This window comes from Suricata suricatta, chromosome 10, assembly GCF_006229205.1.
Source record: "Suricata suricatta isolate VVHF042 chromosome 10, meerkat_22Aug2017_6uvM2_HiC, whole genome shotgun sequence".
In the NCBI taxonomy this organism is placed as follows: domain Eukaryota; kingdom Metazoa; phylum Chordata; class Mammalia; order Carnivora; family Herpestidae; genus Suricata; species Suricata suricatta.
The window spans coordinates 35,974,398-36,000,244 of record NC_043709.1 but is presented as its reverse complement, the minus strand read 5'-3'; the positions used below and the strand labels follow the sequence as shown (position 1 = coordinate 36,000,244).

Genomic DNA, 25,847 nt, shown 5'->3' with positions numbered 1-25,847 from the left:
AATTTAAAATTTGCAAACTTAAAGAGAGGAAACAGAGCTTTCACACTGAGAACTAAGAACCCTAATTAGTATTGAAGAAAAACTAAGTTTTTGAGAAAAGTCTTAATAGACATTAAAATACAAAAGTAGATCAATAATTTTCAAACAGGTTGTAACTGATGCATTTGAACAAATGCATATATATATGTACTTAGCATGAAACACTGGTGTATCCCAAACATTTAATAAATGGCAGTTATTACTTCATCAATTATATCCAAAGTTAATTGTAAACAATATTTATATAAGCAGCATGTTATTATTAAATGATAAGAAGGAACACAGAAACTGTGTAATATTTTTATTTTATTTATTTCTTTTTTGAGTGAGAGAGAATACAAGCAGGGGAGGAGCAGAGAGAGGAGAAGAGAGATTTTTTTTTAAAGTTTACTTACTTATTTTGAGACAGAGAGCAGGGGAGGGTCAGACAGAGAGGGAGAAAGAGGGGAAGAGAAGAGGAGGGAGGCAGGGAGAGAATCCCAAGCAGGCCCTGTGCTATCAGCACCAAGCCTGACATGGGGCTCAATATCATGAAATGTGGGATCATGACCCTCGCCAAACTCAAGAGCTGAATGCTCAAGTGACTGAGCCACTCAAGCACGGTGGGAGAGAGAGTCTTAAACAAGCTCTATGTCCAGTGTGGAGCCTGACATGGGGCTTGATCTCAGGACCATGAGATCATGATCTGAGTCAAAATTAAGAGCCAGATGTTTAACAGGCTGAGCCACTGAGGCACTGCCCCATATTTTCTATTTTTATTCAAAATCTTGGTTCATTTGCAAGTTTTATTTTTAATGACTCACAAAAATAATGTACATACATTCTTTTAAAGGTTATTCCTGGTGAGGATGTGACCTAGGTGGAACAAAGGTATAGCATGAAAAAGCCTTGATTTCTATATTGCTAAGAACATAAAAGTCAGGAGTGCACACAACCCACAGGAAGGAGGCTTAAAAGGATTAAACACTTGGAGGCTCATTTCTCCCATTGCTGCTTAGAAACCAGGGTGACCCCTGTCTTCAGAAGCATGTCCTACAGCCTAGCTGCACTGGGGAAGTTTTTGGTGGAGAAAGGGCACCAACTGGAGAAACAGTGCGAAAAGAAATGGGCACAACCAGGTTGAAATAAGAAAATAATGATGCACTTTGCTTTAACACAAATGCAAAATAACAGATGCCAAATTAAAAAAGATAAACATGAAAAAAAGAAATTAAAAAATGAGAAAAAGCAAATAAAGTACACTTAATTTTAGTGTAGTGCTTGTTTGGAAAACATGAATCTGTTTTAATACAATAGATAAATGAAGAAACAATTAGAATGTTGTATAAATTTTGTGTTTTCTTTTTCCAACATATTGAAGTAGAGTTGACCTACAATGTTATATTAGTTTCAGGTGTACAACATAATGTTCTGACAGCTCTGTATGTTACACTGTGCTCTAAATTTTATGTTTTCTTACATGTGATTTCACTCCAGAGAATAAGTCATTGGCTAAACACAGAAAACCATACGGAGCTGAACTGAAATGTGTAGGAACATAAAAAATGAACACATTCCTCAGGGATCTAACATCACCTCAGTGCATCTCATGCTTTGAGTAAAACCCCCACCCCCACATGTGTTGCAATTTTCCATCTGATTTCAGAAACTCCATCTTTTATCACTTCACAATAATGCACAAACCCCCAAACCCATCTGACATCCATTTCTGTAAAGAAAATTCAGGCTTTTTTCAAGGCCAAGAACCATATTTATAGTATTTATGCAATTCTTGACTATTTAATGTACAAAATGGTGCTATAATGTTTATTAGTTTTCTCTTTGTTTTATGCCATTGATAAAGTTGTGACATGAACTCTTCTTTCACAAGCTCTGTGTTTTTTATTGTGCAATTTTGCGGAGCTTATAACTTTGAGAAATGCAAATAAAACATCGGAGCAACGGTAACTGTAGGAGAAAAGAGGGAGAACAGAAAGCACTATAAAAGCAGTGAGAAAGATAAAAAAGAGAGAAAGGGAGTGCAGACAAATGGCAAGGAATGTTTACTAAGTCCAGGAACTAACACGCGAAGAAGCAGTCAGGAAAATCTAAATTAAAATAGCAGGAAAGGTGGAGTTAATCTTAAAATGGTATCTAAAGATGCCAGATCTACAGACCTAATACCTTGAAGGTATTACTGACCTCTTACATTGCAGATACTGAACACCTAACAATCTAGTAAAAGAAGTAAGAGATTTTACAAATATGCAGGAACGTCGGAGATGCTGCTGAGAGCCAGACACCCCTTCAAGAATTCTATTCCCCCACTGAAGAGATGGCACTTGCTGAGGGAATTGGAAATAAGAACTGTCTTTCCAAAGTTAAGCCTGCCCCTGAGGCGTGCAATGCCAGAGGCACTGTGAAGCTAATAAGAAATATCAACTTTCTAGACAGTTTTTATGGATACAAAATGCAAAAACACTGATGGTGACCGTTATACAGGACACAACTATCTGTACATTGAGCTGAGATAAGCCGGTTTCTAATTAGGTGACAACTGAGAACTAGTTTAGGGTAGAAGACTGGAGCCAATTGCCAGTCAGTTACACCCAAATTTGGTATAACTGAGACATGATATTACAGGTTTTTTTCCATAACAGCAAATATCTTAAAACTCTGTATACTACTCACAAGTAACTAAGCGATCTTAGGCTTTACTAGAACTTCTACCTCCTCACATTGAGGACTTTCTTTAGTCAACTAAAAAAAAAAAAAAAGGCAATTTTTTAGAAGCTCCAAAAATCACTAGAAAACAAAGTTTTGCTTTGAAAAATGTTTTATGTAACTAGAGAAAGTACACTTACGTTTCTGGAACCCTAAAGAACTTGGGAGAAGTTGAGACTCAGGTAATCACACAGAGCTGATTTGAATTAAAATGCAGAAGTGTTCTTTGAAAGTTTATTTATTTTGAAAGACAGAGAGAGAAAAAGAGAGAGGGAGGGAGAATTAGAGCATTGTGGGGTAGGGGGAGAAAGAAAGGAGAGAGAAAATCCCAAGTAGGCTCGGCGCTGTCAGTGCAGAGCCTGACTCGGGACTTGATCCCATGATCCGTGAGATCATGACCTGAGCCAAAATCAAGTCAGATGCTCCCAGGCACGCTAAAATGAAGAACTTTTAATTCCCAGTTAAGTTCATCTACCCTTTACTGTATTGCCATTACTCAGAATATAAAGATCAACAGATACAAATTATACATGCTATATGGTATAAATAAGTATCAAGAATGTAGTGTATATTCATACACACACACACATTCAGCAAATATTTGTTACATCGACTAAATCATGTTAATTTTCTAATTAGAAAAATGATTATTCCAATTTTGTGCACCTGAGGTCCATTAAAATCTTGTTTAAAAATTGCATATTTTTAACGGGCTCAAGGTAAGAAAAACTTAATGAAACATAAACAGTAATCAGGCAACTAAAATAAAACAGTTAAAATGTTAACCTTTTTAATTCCTTTAGCAACAGATGTGTAATATAAGGTCTTTACACTACTTTGAAATTTGGGACTACCCATGAAAAATTTCTGAAGCTTCAATTTTTTTCTGAAGTGTTTTAAATCATTTATTTAAAAAATATTAAATGTTTTATGTATTTTTGAGAGAGTATGAGCGGGAGAGTGGCAGAGAGAGAGGGAGACACAGAATCTGAAGCAGGATCCAGGCTCCGAGCTGTCAGCACAGAGCCCAATGTGGGAGAGAGAGAATCTTAAGCAGGCTCCCTAGTGAGCACAGAGCCCAACACAGGAATATGGGGCTCAATCTCACAGCTGTGAGATCTTGACCTGAGCCAAAATCAAGAGTCAGACAGCTAACCAACTGAGCCACCAGGTGCCACTTTATAAGATTTCAGAGGTGGATGGACATTGCCTATACAGAATGAAATACTTGGTTGACCTCTGCCCACAACAAGAAGCTATTATATTTGACAGCTGATACTTTTTCCTCAGATTTCTTGAGATGTACTTGATATGCAGCACTGTGTAAGTTTAAGATGCACAACATGATAATTCGTTACATGTAAATATCATGAAGTGATCACCACCAGGAAGTTAGTAACATACACCCATCATCTCATGTAGTTATCATTTCCTTTTTGTAGTGACATGTAAGATCTACCCTTAGCAACTTTCAAATATGTAATATAGTATTCTTATTTTTTAACGCTTATTTTTTTTTTGAGAGAGAGACACAGAGAGAGAGAGAGAGTAAGTGAGCGAGAGAGCAAGGAAGGGGCAGAGAGAGAGAGGGAGACATGGAATCTGAAGCAGGCTCCAGGCTCTGAGGTGTCAGCACAGAGCCTCACACGGGGCTCGAACTCATGAACTGCGAGATCATGACCTGAGCCAAAATCGGATGCTTGATTGAGCCACCCAGGTGCCCCTTAAATCTTTGATTTTTCAAAAAATGTGTGACATTTCATCTATTCAGATAACCTTAAATGTACTTTATGGTGAGCTTAATATATCTTCACATAATTCCAGAATAAAAGGTCATTTAAAAACTGATTTATATCTTAGAAAATGAATACATAACTTTTGTTCGAAATCATTTAGCAGTGTTTTGTAGACTTATCTTTAAAATAAATTGTGGCACTTTAAGTGAAATGACATATTATTGAATTAAAAGAAAACCCAGTGGTTATTTTAAAAAGCTTTATTGAGATTACATTTATATCCATAAAATTCACCCATTTACAGTATAAATGTCAATAGTGTTTGGTATACTTAAAGGGTTGTACTATCTATATAATCTAATTTGAGAACATTTTCATCACCCAAATACAAACTCTTGCCCATTAACAATCATTTACAGCTGACCCCCACCCCCAGCCCTACGCATGATTTATCTACTTCTGCCACTATAAATCTGCCTATTTGGTACTTTCACATAAACTGGATCAGAATAGATAGTCTTTTGTGACTGGCTTTATACACTGAGCAAAATGTGTGTGTTATTTCTTTAGAATTTTATTTTTGAGAGAGAGACAGACAGCACGAGCAGGGGAGGGTCAGAGAGAGAGAGGGAGACATAGAATCCGAAGACAAACTCCAGGTTCTGAGCTAGCTGTCAGCACAGAGCCCAACACTGGGTTCGAATCCACCAACCATGAGATCATGACTTGAGGAGAAGTCTGACGCTAAACCGACTGAGCCGCTCAGGTACCCCGAGCAAAATGTGTTTAAGTATCATTCATGTTGCAGTATGTTATCAGATTTTTTTGATTGCTGAATAGTATGCCATCATGTAAATATACTACATGTTATTTATATATTCATCTGATAATAGACATTTAGATTGTTCTGGCTAATGTGAATAATGCTGTTATAAAAATTTGTGTATAAGTCTTTGTGTGGACATGTGTTTTATATTCTTGTGGGCAGATTCCAAGGAGTACAATAGTTGGATCACATGATAATATTATGTTAACATTTTGAGATACTATTTCCCAAAATGGCTGCACCACTTTACATTCCCACTGGCAACGATGTGACTTCCAATTTATCACATTCTCACCAAACCTTGTTATTGCCTTTTTATTACAGCTACTCTAGTGTGTATGAAGTGGTATCTCCTTGGGATTTTGATTTACGCTTCCTGATGGCTAATGATATGGAGCATCTTTTCGAGTTTCTATTGCCATTTATATATCTTCTCTGGGGAAATGCCTATGATGTTCTTCACTTGTTTACTAATTGAGTTATTTGTCTTTTTATTAATAAATTATAAGAATGATTTATATATAATTCCTTTATCAGATATATGATTTGCAAATTGTTCTTCTCAGTCTATGGATTATCTTTTCACTTTCTAGACAGTGCCATTTGAAATGCAAGTGTTTTTGATTTTAATGAAGTCCAATTTATCATTTTTCCCCTTTATACCTTGCACTTTTGGTGTTGTATCAAGAAATTATTTCCTAACACAAGGTTATGAGGACTTTCAATGTTTTTCTCTTAAACTGTAAAGAATATACAGGAAACATTAATTTTCAAATGCAATCAAAGTTCAAATGTTAGAATTTTAACATATGTATGTACACACATATATATATATAATATATATATATATATTGATTCATTCAATCACTATTTATTGAGCACTTGCTCTATGCCAGGAAGAAAGAATTAAGTGCTGGGGTTTTATTTAATGTCTGATATATTCCTGACACCAAGGAAAGTCTCATCAAGCAGAGGAGTAGCACACAAATAAGCAATTATTAAGTATGAAAATGAATGTTATCCTAAGGCTATGTTTTGCCTAAATATTTATGACATGGGAGCCGAGAGAAGATACTACTTGTGATATTCTTTGAGCTTGAACTTTAAAAATGAGTAATACTATTTAATATAAAATGGGGGGGGTAGTTATTTCAGAAAGGTGAAGCATGAGCCAAGGCAGGAGGCAGTTTCTGCAGGGAGGTTGTACTGCCTGGAGAGCAGGAGACAGGTGGTGTAGGGAAACACAAGAGAGATGGAAAAAAAGGCCAACATAGATTAAATGGTCTTAGCTTTTCGTATGAAATATGATACACTTCACGTATGAAATAGTATGACAGAGAGTCATCAGAGGTTTTTGAAGAGGGAAATAATGTGAAAACCTGCTGTCAAACTGTTCATCTCTCCTCATGACCTGGTAACCTATTTAAAGTCTTAACTACCAGTAATGGCTAATTTTTGCTTCCTAAGTCATCATCCACTTTCTCTTTCCCTCTCCCCATGGCTAGAGTTGCCAGTTAAAATATAGGATGCCCAATTATATTTAAATTTCAGATAAACAATGAAAACTGTTTAGAATAAGATATCACATGCAGTATTTGGATTAAGCTTATACTAGGAGAACTGATTATGCAAATAAAACATTGAGCCCAGACCCAGAATAAACACACATCATGTGTTTATCTGGCGGAGGAAATAGAAAAATCAAAGGCTGGGAGACACAAGTGGGTTTAGAATTTTCAAGGGGTCCAGTATGGCTAGAATGGAACAGGCTGGAGCAAGAAGATGGAAGTGGGCAGATGATGTTGTTTCTTGAGATGATGTTGTTGGTTCTTGAGATCATTGTGAGACATTGACTTTTACTCTGGGTTAGATAAGGACCATAGGAAGGTGTTGAGCAGAGGAGTCTTTTATTTGAATTGGACCCATTTGTATGACCTCTGTATGTGTCAAGGAAGATCTTGTGTGTTAAGTCTTCTTTGGTGACTCTGAACCCTTAGCAGATGCAGTAGGCCAAGATCCGTGGGGTCCTACTTCAGGTGGTCGGTATTACTACAATCTTTGCCATCCTCCATACCAATCCTCACCTGGGATTTGTAGCTGGATTTTCCTGGTCAGCACATGATATGTGGGTCATCCATTCCCACTTGAACTACTATAATAACCTTCTAACTGGTCTCTTTGTGTCTAACCTTATCCTCTTACTCTTATTTTTAAAACAGCCAGAGTGATCCACGGTAATCTTGTTACATGGTAGGCCGATCAAGTCACTCCTCTGTTCAAAACACTCCAGTGGTTTTCCATCCTACCCAATACAAAAGCAAAAGTCTTATAATAAGCAACAACCACCTCCCCAACTCCCAACTCCACTGCCTTTCCCTCCGCTCCATGGTCTCCCTGACCTCCCTCCAACTATTTTCTCACTTGCTCTCTCACTTCATTCACACTGGCTCCCTCGCTGCTCCTCTATTAAGTCAATCCCTCTCCCACAGCCTTGGCTTTAGATTGTCCTTTTGACTGAAATGTTCTTCCCTAGTATTTCAAATGGCTAACAACGTCAACCACTTCAATGAAACCAATCCTGAAAACCTTTTCTTAAATCAGAAAACTATCCTCACCTCCACATCTCCTCAGGACTCCTGATTTTTTTGTGTGTTTATCTACTTTCTCTTTTCTTCAATATCAGCTTCTAGATGATTTACTTATTTGTATTTATTGTTTACTGTCTATTAGCCTCCTCCAACTTGTTAGATCATAAGCTGCAGTAAGAAAGAGAGCCTTTATACGTTTTCTGTGTTGTGTATCACAAGTGCCTAGAACGATGCCTGGCACGTGATGGCAATGAGATAGATGTTTGTTGACTGAGTAAATGTTTTGATTACTCGTGCCTCTAGTGAGTAGAACAGCACCTTCCACAAAAATATATTTGTTAAACAAATGAATGAATGAATGGATAAGTGAAAAGAAAGTTTCTGTTAATAAGTAAGATGAGCTTTAGGGAAAAATCGTAAGGATTCAAAGAGAAATAAAATATAGAGACAATATTTTCAGCCATCATTGCATAAAGTTTATGAAAAAATACTTTCATAAAAATCAAATATAGGGGCACCTGGGTGGCTCGGTTAGTTATGCGTCTGACTCTTGGTTTGGGCTCAGGTCATGATCTTAGAGTTCATGAGATTGAGCCCTGCGTCGGCTCCACACTGACAGCGCGGAGCCTGTTTGGAATTCTTTCTTCCCCTGTCTCTCTTTCCCCTGCTCACTTTTTCTGTCTGTCTCTCTCAAAATAAATAAATAAACTTACAACTATAAGCAAATATAAAAGAGAACTTACTCATTTTTCTCCTGTTTTAAAGCAGGAGAATTATCTTTATGGTAGAAAAATCTGAAATAAACTAAAGAAACCATTATTATTAATGTACATTAAAATAAATAATATGGTAGAAATATACAGCCTACTAATAAGACCAAATGAAGAGAATGAAGCTGAAGCCTCAGACGTTCTACCATGTCATAGCCATACTGGTTCTAAAGTAAAGCCTGAGATAAAGCCGAAAATGTAAACATGTTCTTCCATTTTCTATCAGGTAAATATTAGATATGTCTCTCTTTGTATTTGATAATCTTCAACAAAATGACTTCACCCTTAAATTTTTTTCCATCTTACTTCTAGCTTAGTATTTATTTAAAAAATAGTATAACACATTTTAAAAATCCAATTGTCTCATTAAATTACTAATGTGCCCATTTTCATTCTGCATTTTATCGTGGTTTAATGGTTATTGCATATTTTGAGCATATTTTAGTGACTACATATTGCTCTCCTACCCTACTAAAGGATAGCAATTTAAGAAACATAATAGTGAATAATTTTCACATTTCTTTTAAGTGGTAAAATAATGCCACATTTAAGTGATAAAATAATGCCTGTTGAATTTACAGAACAGAGGACATTTAAAGTGCTGTATTAGTATAACTTAATGATTAAGTTCCCCTTGGACAGCTATTTCTTTCTTTTCTTTTTTTTTAGAGAGAGAGAGAGAGAGAGAGAGAATGAGAGTGCAAGCAAGTGGGGGAGGGGTACAGGGGAAGAGAAAGAGAATCTTAAGCAGCCCCCTGTCCCATGCAGAGCCTGACACAGGACACAATCTCATGACCATAAGATCATGACCTGAGCTGCAATCAAGAGTCAGACAGCTAACCAACTGAGCCCCTCACGTGACCCTTTATAAGATTTTAGAGGTGGACGGACATTGCCTATATAGAATGAAATACTTGGTTGACCTCTGCCCACAACAAGAAGCTATTATATTTGACAGCTGATACTTTCCCCTCAGATTTATTGAGATGTACTTGGATATGCAACACCATGTAAGTTTAAGATGCACAACATGATAATTCATTACATGTAAATATCATGAAGTGATCACCACCAGAAAGCTAGCTAACACACACCCATCATCTCATGTAGTTATCATTTCCTTTTTGTAGTGACAATATTTAAGATCTATCCTTAGCAACTTCCAAATATATAATATAGAATTCTTGTATTTTTAATGTTTATTTTTTTTTTTTGAGGGAGAGAGAACATGAGCAGTGAAGGGGCCAGAGAAAGAGAGGGAGACACAGAATGTGAAGCAGGCTTCAGGCTCTAGGCTGTTAGCAGAGTCCAACACAGGGCTTGAACCCAAGAACTGCAAGATCATGACCTGAGTGAAGTCGGATGCTTAACCAACTGAGTCACCCAGGTGCCCCTATAATACAGTATTCTTAACTGTAGTCACCACAGCAGCTGATAATTTAATCTTATTGTGAACATATTTCCACCTGTGATTTGCACATTTTGACACCTCCTTTCCCATGTTTTATATGTCCAACCCATAAGTCCTTGATTCTCTCCTAATGAATTTCAAGTAAATCGCTTTTTCTCTTATACATTGTACTCTTCATGGTTTATTAATCTCTCTAGGGAATATAAAAAGGTGGGGCCAAAGAGTAGAAAGTAGGAATTTATTTTACTACTAATTAAATCCAGATATAAAAGGCACAGATAAACTTAAGATTAAGCATTGAAGGGGTCACTCTAGGCCCTTCCATTCCATTTTTGAAAATAGTTCTATGAATATTATTGTTAGAGATAAATTATTGTTTGGTCAGAAAAATTACACTAAGATTTGCCTTCATTGGCATAAGCAATCTATTTCTAATAATTCTGTGGAAGAATAGGCAGAATTTATAAAATCGCAAAGTCTTATAAGATATATTTAACTCTGTGAGAAGAGAAATATAGTACTATTGAAATATAGAACCAAAAATAATAACACAAATCTAGAGGAAAAGCATTCATAAATGCAAAAATATTAAGAAAAAAACTAGAACCAGTTCACTGGAAATTTCCTAAGTGAGTCAGCAATGTTGGGGTGAAAGAAAGGGATGTAACAGAATACACTGAGTCAGTCAGGGGTTCCACGGGCTATTAGTGAAATGTCTTTGTGAACTCTTATGAGTAAATCCTAGACCAAGCACTGACTCTCATGACGGGACTTTGGCAGGCTTCAGCCACTCTGATGTCCCAGTAAATACTTCCTTGCATTCCAAGAGACCACTATACTCTTCATTTTACTTCAAATCCTCAAATTTGGATTTGCCTTCAAATCCTCAAATATGACTGTATCTTTCATTAGAATAATGACAACTAATTATAATAGCTATCATTTACTGAATACTTACCTACTCTGACATATTCATAAGATTTCTGGCTGTAAGAATGGGTTTGTAATAATTACTCTACTTCACTAATATTTGTTAAGTTCTGACTATGTGTTAGGCCCTGTTACAAGTGCATGATGTACTTAAACTCTATAATGAACTACTGTATACAGAAAAGGAAACTGAAGCAAGGAGCACAGGTATTTTGCTTAAGTTCACATTACTAAAAAGTAACGAGGTTCAGACATGAGGCCAGGTATTCTAGGGTCATATTCCTAGGAATTTTTTCATTTCTCCTCTCTCTCCCCTTTTCTTCTTTCTTTCTTTCATTCTCTCACTTTCTCTCTCTCTGCTTACTTTTGTCTATTCACTGTTTCATTTATCAGTTTATTCAAATTCTACTTGTTATTTCATTTATCCATTCATTCAATCCCTAAAACTCTACTATCTGTTTAGCCTTTACCATATGCCAGACGGTAGGTTCGGTGTTCAGAATATGAAGATTCCTACCTGAATGTAACATAATATAGGAAAAAAGAGTAAACAAAATCAAGCAACTGAACAATTAACAAAATTCATAAGAACCGAAAAACATTTAAGCACTGCGGAGTCCAAATGCTTCACAGCTATGATTTGGGACATTTTGTGTCAGCCTAGACTGTCTCTGTTAATTTCCATATTGCTTTTTAGCTCTCAGAAATCAGACCTTAATTCAGATTTCAAACCTCCGACATATATCCACATTTTGTCTTTGTTCTGATATTCTCCAGCACAGAATTCACAGCTATTATTTCTAATTCCCCATTTACTCTTTAAATCCATTACATCATATGTAAACCATCTATTTACAAGCCTTGCCAATCTAGAATCTAGAACAAATCAGACATGATATTTTTACTCCATATCAGTTCTTCTCAACCATGACCACACAATAGAATCTTCGAGAGAGTTGAATAAAAATATAAAGAGGATTCCACTCTAAATGTGATAAACATAAAGCTCCTAGAAGAAAACATAAGCAGTGATTTCTTTGATATTGGCTGTAGAAATATTTTATGTGGTATGTCTCTTCAGACAATGGAAATAAAAGCAACATTAAACTATTGGAACTACATCAATCTAAAAGGCTTTTGCACAGCGAAGGAAACCGGAAACAAAACAAAAAGGCAACTTACTGAATGGGAGAAGATATTTACAAATGACATATCAGATAAGGGGATAATATCCAAAATATATAAAAATCGTCTATAACTCAACATTAAAAATACAAATAATACAATTTAAAAAATGGGCAGAGGGCCTGAATAGACTGCAGATGGTCAAAAGACACATGAAAAGATGCTCAACATCGCTAATCATCAAAGAAATGCAATCAAAGCCACAATGAGATAATCACTTTACATCTGTCAGAATGGCTAAACTGAAAAACACAAGAAAGAACAAGTGTTGATGAGAATGTGGAGGAGGAACCCTCATGCACTATTGGTGAGAACATGAACTGGTACAGCCATTGTGGAAAACAGTATGGAAGTTTCTCAAAAAGTTAAAAATAGAATTATCATAAAACTCACTAATTCTACTACTGGGTATTTACACAAAGAAAATAAAAACACGAATCCAAAAAGATATATGTAGCCCTATGTTTATAGCAGCATTATTTATAATAGCCAAAATATGGAAGCAAACCAAGTGTCCATCTACCGATGAATAGATAAAGAAAATATGGTACACACACACACACACACACACACACACACACACACACACATATAATGGTATAATACTCAGGCATAAAAAAGAATGATACCTTTGCCATTTGCAACAGCATGGATGGACCCAGAGAAGGTATAATGCTAAGTGAAATATGTCAAGCAGAGAAAGACAAATAACATATCATTTCACTCATGTGTAGAATCTAAGAAACAAATGAGCAAAGAATAAAAAAAGAGACAAAAAGCTGACTCGTTAGTACAGAGAACAAACTGGTGGTTGCCAGAGGGGAGGTGGATGAGAGGAGGAGCGAAATAAATAAAGGAGATCAAGAGTACACCTATCTTGAGGAGCACTGAGCAATGCAGAAAATTGTTGAGTCATTATATATGTTTGAAGCTAATAGAACACTATATATTAATACATCTGAAGTTAATATGATACTATATATTAATTATACTTCAATAAAAGAAATGATCCCACTCTAAACCATACCCAATGGTGGAGTCCCAATATATAATTGTTTTTAAATACCCCTAAGTGTAATGTTTAGTAGAGGTTAAGAACCATAGATCCATACTATCCAAGTACGTTACTACTTTACTGTATCCAATTTAGTCATGAAGCCTGAAAAAATTATCTGGTGTATAGAGGGAAATACTTTAAATTAATAAAATAATAAAATGACTGGTGAAATGAATGTAATGAAAGATGTAATAATAAATCTGAGAAATCAGTATTCTTTATCACAATATCAACAAATTATTTTAAAATATTTTTAATGGTTCATGTGGAAAGACTTGATTATCTCATTTTTGAAAGATGGAAATAAATAAAAGTCTATAATAGAGTTGAATGAATATTGCCCTACATGAAAAATTTCTAGACCGGATGATTTCTTATAGTTACTTCCCCATTAATGATTTTATTATTCAACATTAAGATTTACAAAGTCATTAAGAAACTGTAAATTCACAGAATTTTTATGTAATTAAAATATCTAGCTGATGGACCTTTGCTTGTCAGTTCTTTAATGTGGTCAATCCTTTCATTAATAAGTATATAATGTATTTGTTATTTCCTCAGATATTCTAAGCCATTTTTAATTTCCAACAAATTTAAAATCTGAGGAATATCTTACTTTGAAGTTCTAATATTTTTATAATGTTTAAAGTAGAATACAACTTATTTACTATAGGCTGATGAAATATACTTCATTCTGTAGTGTCGTGAATCTAGATGAAACATGAAGAATTTCTATTCAATATTCCCATGACTGATATATAATACTTAAAAATTATGACATAAAATAAACACACTGAAAGATTAGTGTGGAAAAACATTCACCTATAAAATTCTAAAATGATCTAAAAAGAAGATATGAGAAGGTATATGTATAGCAGGGAAATTTTTTGGCTTTTTTTTTCATTTTTGCTTATAACTGAAAATCCTGAATTCCTTGTTTGTTTAGCTATAGAGTAAAGAAGTAACACTGGAAAGGACCATTTTTCCTCTAGGAAGAATCACTCATCACTCCTTTTAGATATGTAAATATAAGGCTAGTAGGCACCCTTGCCCTAGAAGAAGAATATTTAATGAAACCTTGACAAACTGTCTCTTCCAGTGTTTCTTGATATAAAAGAGGATAGCAGGAGGGTAATTTGCATAATTACCCGTAAACCTCAGGGGAGAAAGGAAAAACAAGGCTGTTTTCCTTTCAGTTTTGAAGTTCAGTATTATTCCAAATTATCCTACAAACTACAACAATCGACTGAAGCAGAAAGGTTGCCAAGAGCTAGTGAGAAGAATGTGGAAATGGGAGAATGCGCTGGGACCTGAGTCCAGTACCCAAGAGCAGTCATGGCTCCAGCTCAGTGCATAGCTGAGTCTGGAGGACGTTCTTCACTCAGTCATCTTGATGAGTTTGGAAGCTTAATTGTGAAACTAAGCCTCGAGGTGGTATAACAGATGATTTCTTATATTTACTTCCCCATTAATGATTTTATTATTCAACATTAAGATTTACAAAGTCATTAAGAAACTGTAAATTCACAGAATTTTTATGTAATTAAAATAAGAAGAGGGAACCCTCACTGAGGACCCACTCTGCCATGGGATGTCACTAGTGCTGCTGGAACTTCAAACCAGGCCAGTGACTGGTATGGAAGGATTGCGTTTAGCCTTCATGTCAGTGGGCTATTGCAATGGTACATGGATGGCATTTGATTTCAAGGAGCCACCTATTTTGAGAAGTGATAATCTGAAAACTCAAAAGAGGCAATGGCAATTAAAAAAATGTTTGCTCACTTGCTACCATATCATATTTTCTAGTTCTTTTCTTACAAAACATTAAAAAAAAATATTGCGTCTTTTGACCTGATTAAGTTTTAGGGGTTACTGGATAATTCAGACAGAGCAAGAATGGTCCCCAAAGAGTGCTATCAGGCTTACTGTTCATTGGGTCACTGGAATCCTCTTGTATTTAAGTTAAATAGTCAAAAGAGGGCTCTACTCATCTGTACCCAAACAGATCATAAGTGTCATATATATAATTAGTAATGGATATAAAACTAATCAATGCAAATCAACCACTTTTATTTTTTTTATTTTTAAACTTAAACTTATGTTTTTAGGTTTAATTTTTTTAAATTTAAAATTTAATTTCTGTTAGAGAAGCATGCAGATGGTTAAAACACAAACATTTAATCGCCAGTTAACAAAAAAATAGTTTATCATCAGAATACCTATCAATGAAATTCATCACTTTACAAGATAAATACATCTTATTCTTGATAATAATTTTTAGAACACTTGTAATAGAAGGGCAATTCCAAATCTGGGAAATGGTTACTATAGCAAGTACCACAATTAATGTTATCATTATAGTCTAGATCATTATAAAGTTTCATAAAACTTGACCTTATAAAATCAAGCATACCATTCTGACCCATGCTACTCTTTGGTGTACTGAAGTCTTGAACTTTGTATTGAATATTGAAGTCTTGGGCAATATATAAGAAACAAAGAAATAAGAATTGGGAGGGAAGATAAAAAAGATTAAAGGACTTCTAAATTTCTTTAACTCTTAGAAAAGTTTAAGACAACAACATACTCTTGAAGTCAGCATGTTAGCAAATTTGATGGATGTCATATCTATACTGAAAAATCAATAGTATTTTTCTAGTCACGTTAGCATTAATTGATTAGAAAAAATATGAAAATAAATCAAAATAGCAACAAAACCATAAATGCTTATGAATAAATAACCATCTTCAAGACCTCTTTATGTGAAAGATTACCAATTTTTGAAGAACATATAATAATACATAAAAAATGGTAACAGAAGCCATGTTACAGATGGAAAGACAGACATCATAGAGGTGATTATTCTCCCCAAATTAACATATTAACTTAAGTAATTTCAAAATAATCTTCCTGGGGGTTTTAAATGGGAACTGAAATGTAGATATTATAATTAAATGCTACAAGTTACAACTTATAAACTAACAAGAGTTAAAATAGCATAGTACTCATTTATTTATGCACTGAACATATTAAGAGCTTACAATGTGCCAGGAGCTGTTCTAGACACCTAAGCCTCATCATGAATAAAACAAAGATCCTAACCCTCATGAAGCTTACACTTTAGCTGGAGTAACAGACAATAAATTACAGATAACATAAATAAATTATAAGCCATTTTAAATACGTTATGGCATTTGAACGAAGGCTTGATGGAGATGAGGGAAATAGCGATGTAGATATCTTGAAGAAGATCATTCTAGGTAGAAGAAACAGCAAGTCAACAGGAGGCCAGTGTAGCTAGAGTGGAGTCAGAGGTCAAAGTCAGGAGACCAAAAAAAAAGGCAAATTGTGTAAACCCTTGTATAAATGGAAAGCATTTACAGTGTTTTGAGCAGACTGAGATGTTGAAAAAAGACTGTGGAGGGTGTATTGGAGAAGCAGAGAGACTGGACAGGAAATAATTACAATAATCCAGATTGAGAGTGGTTCTGAGTGGAGAGATTAATGGAGATGGTGAGAAGTAGTCAGACTCTAGGTATATTTTGAAGGTAAAGCAATCTAATCCTTTACAGTTTGATGTGGGGTGTGAGACATAGGGAGGACTTGAAGACGACTCAATATTCTTCAACTTGAGCAACTGGAAAGGCAACGTTTCCATCATCTGAGGTGGAAATGATGCAGACAATTGTTTGGGTGAGGAGATATAATAAGTAGGTTTTTGACATTTTAAGTGTGCACTATCTTTTAGATATACAAGTGGAGATGTTCAATAGGCCCTTGGATAAATGTTTGGTTGTAGAATCTGAACTAGAAGTAAAGATTTGTAAACTATTAGCTTATGGATACTAGTTAAGGCTATGGTACTGACTGGTAATTATTGAGAGAAGAAATGGAAGACTGAGCCCTGAATCACATTAAGAAGTCCAAAGGAAGACTATACAACAAGATAGGAGATGGAGAGAGCCACTGGTGAAGTAAGAGAAAATAAAAATAGAGTGGTTTCTGGTAATGCAAGTAAAAAAAAAAAAGGGATCAAGTAGGAAAGAGGGATCGACTATGACATCAACTACAACAAAGGTTGGGAATTAGCCTTTGTATTTACCAATATAAAATTAGTGATGATGGTAACAGGAGAAGTTTCTTGGAATGGTGCGGCAAAGACTTTATTGGAATGGATTTATAAAAAATGCAAAGAAAGCAATTGAAGAAAGTGAGTAGAAAACGTTTTTGAAGAGCTTTGTGACAAAAGGGAGCCAAAGATAGAGCAGTGATGTAAGGTAAAGAGTTTTTGTTTTGTTGTTGTTTTGTTTTTTGTTTTTGAGTTGGAAGAATTTTCTTTGTTCTAAGAATGGGATAAAGAAGAAAAATGACAAAGGAGAGAGAGCCCAGTAAGAATTGCTAGAGAAGTGTAAGTGATGTGATTGCTGAAGACATCAACACAGGAGGTAACAAAGTTTTCTTTGTCTAAGGCTTATTTTTGAATTTTTTAAAGATCCATGCTCATCTAATAAGCTTTTTCATCCTCTTAGACACATGGACAAATTTAAATAAATACTCTTGTTCAAAGTAAATACTCTTATATTTTGCAATCCATGAAATCAGGTAGTTGACATGCTGCCTTTCTTCACCCTTGTTCAGTTTTAATATTTGTATATTTGTTAGACTATTTCCATCAGCTCCTCCTGTTGACAAGCTATAGGACTCTGAGCCAGTAATCCTTGCTCTGCAAACCTCACAGGGTTATTACAGGGATCAAATAAAACAACTGTGTAAAGGCACTTTTGGAAAGCTGTAAAGAGCTTTATACAAGTTATTTATCTTGTTCTTATTTGGTGTGTAGCCTTTGCTAATAAGATTTCCAGACAGGCTTGAAGGATGGTTTGCCTATCTTTAAAAGGCCAGAGCTAGCATTAAGGAATATGCTTCAGACCACTCATCCTGGTGTGTGCAATATCCCAGCAGATACAGCGGGTTTCTGGTCATACAAGTTTCAGAAACACTGAATACTGTTCCCCTTGGAGCTTGATAATATTAAAAAACAAAAGTTCTAATGAATACTACAGAAATATATAGCACAATATGTCCTAATATTCTTGTCCTAGTAATTCTCTGTGTTGGGGAGTGGATTCTGAAAAACACCCATTAAATTCCTGGCAAATTAGTGCTTCATGAGAAATTTTAAGATGGATAAACTCCACAAAAATGAAAAATACAAGCAGGATCATTGACAATAAACTATTTTTTAAAAATTTCATAAATTCAAAAAAAGTAGGATCAATTGTAGAGTGTCTACATAATAGACTTAAACATTTTTCTGGATTGGCTCTGGAGATCAGAGAAAACAATACACAGGGAAGGAAAAACACTTGCTCGTCTCCATATCACCTTAAGGGAGCAAATTCATGGCATAAAATAAACACTCAAATTATACCAATAAAATAGAGATAAATGAACACATTTTCTATGAAATTCTGTGAATCAACCTTTTAAAATCTGAAGATCTCCTACTTTAGCAAAGGCGTGTTTATTCTGCTGTCCTCAGATCCAGGCTGATGATACAAATGATACTGAATCTGCTTTTAAAGATAAACAAGTCAATACCCCTTTCTCTTCCCATTTAGTAAAGGCGTAGTTAAAGCACAAAAACCCAGTCACTGAATTCAGAGAGAGATTTATTTTGAGCTTAATGAATTCCCACACAACATTAGAAGATTTTTATTTCTTATTCTTGCCACTGCATAAAGAAGATTCCTAACTTTTGGTCGTAAGCTTTCTCTCCAATTTGGCTCCTATAAAACTGACATGAGATAACTTCATGTACAAATGAATGAACCATGGAATAGCCTACATTTGCCTCTGCTGGGCCCTTTCCTAGCCACAGACCTCTAGGTCACACAGCCGCATGTACCTGCAGATCTTCTCATTCCTAAGAGGCATGCCAATGCCAAGATAGCAATTGCATAAATCTCATCCTTCTGTTTGGTTTCACTCCTTGAAAATTCAGTTGAAGAATGAAAGAGAAGTGTACACATTATTATCATGTTACTATGAGGAATTAGATCACAATATACGGCATCAATGCATAGAAGAAAATATTGTTAGGACTATTCGGATGTAAAGAAATCCAAATAATAATTATCTTTGATACAGAGAAGAAATTGGGGCTTAATCAATAATGAATAAAATAAGCCACAATAAATTCACAAAGACTAAGTTTCTAGAAGAAGAGTTGTTGGCAGTGGTTGGCATGTAGTGAGGAGGGCATAGAAACAGAAGCAAAGTGCAGTTAATCTACTGGAGATATCCCTTTGGATAAGTGCTTCCGGCTAGAACTTATCAGAGGACTCTAAAGAATGGCATTAGTGAAAGATAATGTTTATTAGTAGTATTTTAAAATAGAAATATGGTATATTCATAAGCCAAACACTTAAATGTTCAGCTATCGGCTTTGTATGAAAACTACTCAGAATCTTCATGTTATGATATTGCACGATTGAGCACAATAGCATGATGAAATAAAATCCTCTTTCATCATTGAGGACCATATGCCTAATATAGCTTTATTAACTTTTCCTAAATGCTGATTTTTTGTCACTGGTGGTTCAGTCTAAAACAGAACGTATACTGCTAGAAATCCACAGAACCCTTTATTTTGGTTAAGGCACATGCCATATTCCAACTTTTATAACACATGAGCTCAGTGTCCTCCGTGACCAGAGTTCTACGATGCAAGCGTTACACATGCGGTTACTAGATTTTCTGACCTGAGGATTATTCTTGCCACTGGTTCTTTATTTTGATTTGTAAATTTTTTTGGCTGTAATTTTTCTGCCTATCTGGCAGGAACTAAAGGACTGAAAAAAAAATGCAAACAAAAACCCATTTCTGATTTTGCACTTCTACAGCTTTTACATTTGCATATCACTGTTGCTTAAATCGCTAGGTTACATTTTATTTTAATTTAAAACCAGTCAGGGAGTAATGTCCAATTCTAAGAGGAGAGAATGACAGAGCAACAGTTTTGAAAAGGAAAGAGGCAGTCTGGTTCATTCAGACCCAGGTTCAAAGTGAGGAGGACAAGGGGAGGAAGCTTGAGGGGGTGGCGGAGAGTCACCAGCCTGGAGAGGTGCTCACATGTCCTCACACACCTGCCTCACATGCTGGTCAGTGATAAACCAGCCACCTCCTTCACTGTGAGCTCTGTGAAGAACTATAGTTTCAGTTACTGATGAATAAGAAATATCAAAATGTATGGGACATTGTAAAACGTTAACTACTGTTTTGTGAGATTTTGCTTTCAGTTTTACACAAATAGGCAAACAGATGTAATACATATATTGCAGAGTAAAGGGTTGAAATTAAGCTGTATTTCTTACAGTGGGTACCAGGCAGGTCGGTCCCTAGTGTTTGTGGGGCCCGGGGCAAAACAACAAAGCATGGTACATATACCATAAATCTAAATATTGAACAATTATAAATCAAGGTAGCAAACTGTCAAGTAAAAATATAACCTATTATGTTTCTTGAAAATACACCTTTCACAATGACTGTTGGACCAGATTTTAAAAAATAAATCTCACCCTCTTGAAAGTTCTACACCAAGACTTAGGCTGATATGATCCTTAAACTGTAGCCTGCTCCTCTTCTCTCCTGAGTCTCATCTCCTTCCAGAATACGGGTCCGTTTTTGCCTGAATGGATCCCTCAGCCAACACTTGCAAATGTTGTGTAACCCCAGCAAACAGGCTTCCTTGGTCATGCCTTCAGTCAGGAATGGGTGCACTAGAAGGCAGCCAGATTACAGACATTGCTTCTGGGAAGAGGTCACTAAAGGGTCTGGAGGCAGGCTAAGGTCCCTTCGGTCAGAAAGTCCAGGGCTATCAGGTACCCACCATACCCAGCATGTGGTCAAGAAGGGGTGGTGGTGTGGCTTACAGGTGACAATGTCTCCTAGCCCTTGAACTTCTCATCCTGTAGACGGACACAGAGGGCCACAGCGATGCCCACTAAATCATGGTCCATCTTGCCTCCATTTAGGAGCTATACTTGGAGTGATCAAAACTTTTGAATGCCATTGCCTCAGAAGGAGGATCTCTTCAGAGTAAAAAAGTGGGAGAAGTTATGGAAAAAATGAAAAAAAAGGTGTTTTTAAAACACACTATTGAGTAGAATGAAATAATCAAGTCTAAAAAAACAAATGAGTATGTGCAATAATAAAGGGAGAAAAGATCAGGAAAAAATTGGCTTAGAATGAGTTTTTTGAAAAATCAACAATAACACTTAAAGATATCATGCCGTTATATGAGAAGAAATGTGAAAGAATAATATTGTCTGGAGGTGAGAGCAGGTGGTCCTCCTCTGGACAAATAAGTCATTTAATCTTTCTAAGTAAGCCTAAATTACATTATTTGCAAAATTAAGAAAAGGAACATCTCTTTTTACTTCAGAAGTTTGATAGGTGAAAAAATGACAAAGGATAGAAAATTCTAGTGCAAATGATTTTTAAAAAAGGTATCTAATCAGGGCACTTCCAAGTTGAAGAACTTCTGTATCTTCCAATTGCTCTGAGAATAAAATTGGATTCCTCGCCACAGCCTGCAAGAACTTCCATGGCCTGGCCCTGTTCACTGCTCAGTCCTGTCTCCTACTGCTCTCTCCCTTGGCCACTAGGTTTCAGCCACCCTGTCATCCTTCCTTCCCAAGAATGTGCCAAAGAAGCTCTTTCCAGCCCTTGGTGCATTTGCCCTTAGTATTTCCTCTGCCTCAGAAACTCTGTGCTTCTCCATATGGTTGAATCCCTGTCTCCTTTCAGGTTCAGTTCAAACGCTACCTCTAAAAAAGTCCTTCCATTCCACGTCTATTTAACATCTTCCCAGCCACTTTGCACCTGCTCCTTGATCACATCATTCCCTCTGACATCCACTTGTTTATTGCCTGTGTCTTTATCTGTCTTGCTCGTTACCATGGCCCAACTACCTAGACCAGAGCCCATATCCTAGCACCATTTAGTTGCCACTAAATATTTATTGAAAAAAAAAAAAACCAAAGAATGAAAACACAGAATTAACAAATATTATAACCACATTATTTATTGCTTGTAATCAATGTGCCAAGATTTTGGTATTCATAGTCAGTGTTTCTACTCTTCACAACAAGCTGTAAGTGGGGTGTTTACTGGTAAGAGGTTCTCAGGGAGGTAAAAGCCTAAGGTCACACAGCTAGTAATCGGCAGAGATGGAATTTGAATCCAATGTACTGACATCAAACAAACCACTACTCCATGCTGGCTCTCTACCACTTGCCATCACAATTAATTTATCTATCCTTTAAACTCTAAGATCATTTTTGACTCTACTTATTTATCATGTTTTACAATAGTAAGTTGGGCACACGTATTTTTCACTCTAGTTTCTCAGCAAATTTATTACCAGAGACTATGTTTTCTGAACCTCTATCAGTGTCTAACAGATACTTATCCATATAACTTGGCAAATATTTCCAGCTGCAAAAAATGGTTGAAATTTCAGAATATATAAATCAGGAGCATTATTAACTCCTTTACAAGAGCAGTGTGTTTATCACCAAAATTTCACAAATTCATTCCTTTCTAGAAAGGAAAAAAGTTACTGAGCCCAGTTCTGAACTTTTAATGAGGTAAAATTTAGTGTTCTGAAAATTTTTATTACCCTATGAGTATTTATGTTCTTCTAGAACTGATTAAGTTTGCATCCCACAGGAACATTTAAACTAGTTCTAGTCAAGTTTATTTTTTTCTTTTAATTTTTTGTTTTTAAAATGTTGACAATAATTACACAGCTTTTCTGTGAGTAATAAGGCCTGTTACAGACTGTGCTTTTATGAGTCTATTTTTATCAACTATTTTGTCAACAGAGTTCTCAAGCCACTGACATAAAACATCTGTTGGCTAATAACCCACCCTGACTCTGTAATTTAAGTAACTTTACTACCCTAAACAAGGGGTAATCCTTGTGACTAGGACTTATAAGGCACTTTCTGACAGTTCCATAGTATCTAACAATAGTTTTGTGTATTTTTCCCCAACAGCCACTTTGTAATTTATACACTAATACTACAGTCATCCTACACTGAGAATCTTAATCGCATTGATGCTGCCAAAATAAGATTTCTTTTTCTTGTTTGAACATACATTTAAACAATTCTCAACAAAAAATTAAGTGGTAGGATTTAAATTACAATCTTATAACACTTGTTATCCAATGCTATTGATACACTTTAAACAATCATGTTATAGAGGATAATAAAGGAAAGATGCTTTATGTTTATGTAATTTAGGAGTATATATATATAAGGATGATACTGTAATGATTAGGACATTATTTAATATTTTATCCATAAATGTCAGCAGTTAGAATATTGTGGGGAATCTAACAGAGCATGGTGACTATTATCAGCAGTATTGTATATATATTTAAAAGTTGCTGAGAGTAAATCTAAAATGCTCTTAGCGCATACACACACACACACACACACACACACACAGGTCACGAAGTGAGATAATGAATATGTTAATTAACCTTATTGTGATAATTATTTCACAATATATACATATGCTAAATCATCATGTTGTATACCTTAAACTTACACAATGTTTTATGTCCATTATATCTCAATAAAACTGGAAAAAAAGAAATGGCAGGCAAAAAAATGCTATATGAATGAACGAATGAATAAATGTAAAACTGCTGGTTGATAGAGGTGAGGGGGTTGGGAGATGGATGAAATAGATGAAGGAAAATAAGACATGCAGTCTTCCACTTATAAATAAGACATGGGGATGTTATGTACAACATCGAGATTGTAGTTAATAATATTGGAAAAATTTTAGATGGAGACAGATGGTCACTAAATTTATCATGGTGATCATTTTATAAGGTATATAAATATCAAATCACTGTGTTATACACCTGAAATTAATATAATATTGAAATCAATTATATTGCTATAAAAAGCAAAAAAAAACCCCTCAGAATACTTCCTTGAGTCATCTCAGGAGTAATATGAACTGCAAAAAGTTACTTATTTTTAAATTAGAAAAAATATATGCATGATATATATTTTAGTTTTACATTGGAGAAGGATGGGGCATGATATTTTAAACAATACTAGTATGTCATCATTTTCAAAGCATTTGGAAATCAATCTTCATACAATTATGGGAAATTGAAAAAAAAGAATACTAATAAATACAATGTTTAAAAATCTTTAGTTACATCCACAAGGAAGAGTGAGTAAGTTAGCAATGGCACAGAATTTCCCTTCCGTACTGGCTGAAATGCCTTCTCCAAGAATAGGAAGGCAAAGAAAGTTAGAGATAAGTACTTTACATCAACATCTACTCAGAATCTTCCATATATGCACCTTCTCTGTGGAACTCCAAGAGAGACAAACATCTATTATACAGGGGTGCCTTGGTGGCTCAGTCAGTTGAGTGTCCAATTCTTGATTTTGGCTCAAGTCATGATCTTGCAGTTTCATGGGTTCGAGCCCCATGTCTGGTTTTGTGGTGACTCTGAGGAGGCTGCTTGGGATTCTCTCTTTCTTTGTCCCTCCCCAGCTCGCACTCTGTCTCTTTCAAAATAAATAAATAAACTTTCAAACACCTACTATACATAGGTCCTCATTCTAAACCTGAAACTAGTTTCTAAAAGTTAATCTGACATGAATTGTCTTACATTCTATTATGTCTGGACATTTAGGGGTTATACATTTAAAAAAACAACATCTGAAAAAAATATGTGGGAGTACTCGCCCCTCCCCCAAGATCTCATGTTCCAGCATTGTTTAAAAAAACAATATTTTGTAGATTTCTACAAAAAGACTACATGATCAACCAAGTCCATTTTTAATGTTTTTTTTTTTTTTCCTTTTGAGAGACAGAAAGAGACAGCATGAGCAGGGGAGGGTCAGAGAGAGAGGGAGACACAGAATCTGAAGCAGATTCCAGGCTCTGAGCTAGCTGTCAGCACAGAGCCCAACGTGGGTGGGGCTCAAACCCACGAACTGTGAATTCATGACCTGAGCCGAAGTTGGTCCCTTAACCGACTGAGCCACCCAGGTGCCCCACAAAGTCCATTTTTATACCCAAACAAGTATACTCTAGAATTCTCTGAGAAAAGGTATAGCACTGTATTACTGATGACATAATTAAAACGAAACAGTAATAGATTATTACGTTAGTTTCCTAAACTGAGTTTTGTGTGCAAACATTTTATTCTAAAGAGCTCAGTGGTTTGTTTACTGAATTAATGTCAGCTCATTTATCTGAAGGAAGAGAAATAATTTTATTCAAATTTGAAATACAGCTCATGAAATCTAGCTGTCAGGTTTTTAGTTTATTTTTAAAACTCGGCTTGAGATTTTTATAAACTACATGGATAAAGGCTAAATAGTGAAGCCTTAAATTAAGAGCTATTTGTTTCTCAGCCACCAGAATTGATGGCAGTCTCGGGAAATTACTCTGGATTACTTGGCTTCCTTTGCTTTTATTCTTGAAGGAGGAGACATAAGAAGCTCCTCCATTTGTTTCAGCTGGATAACTCAGGAAGTGTTCAATTTATTTTC

At 35.5% G+C, this 25,847-nt stretch overlaps 1 protein-coding gene across 8 annotated transcripts in view; it reads right to left on the bottom strand.

Moving 5' to 3' along the window:
• PPFIA2 (PTPRF interacting protein alpha 2) overlaps positions 1–25,847 on the bottom strand; it is a 463,512-nt gene that overhangs the window by 120,216 nt on the left and 317,449 nt on the right. The gene's annotated exons all lie outside the window — the stretch shown is intronic.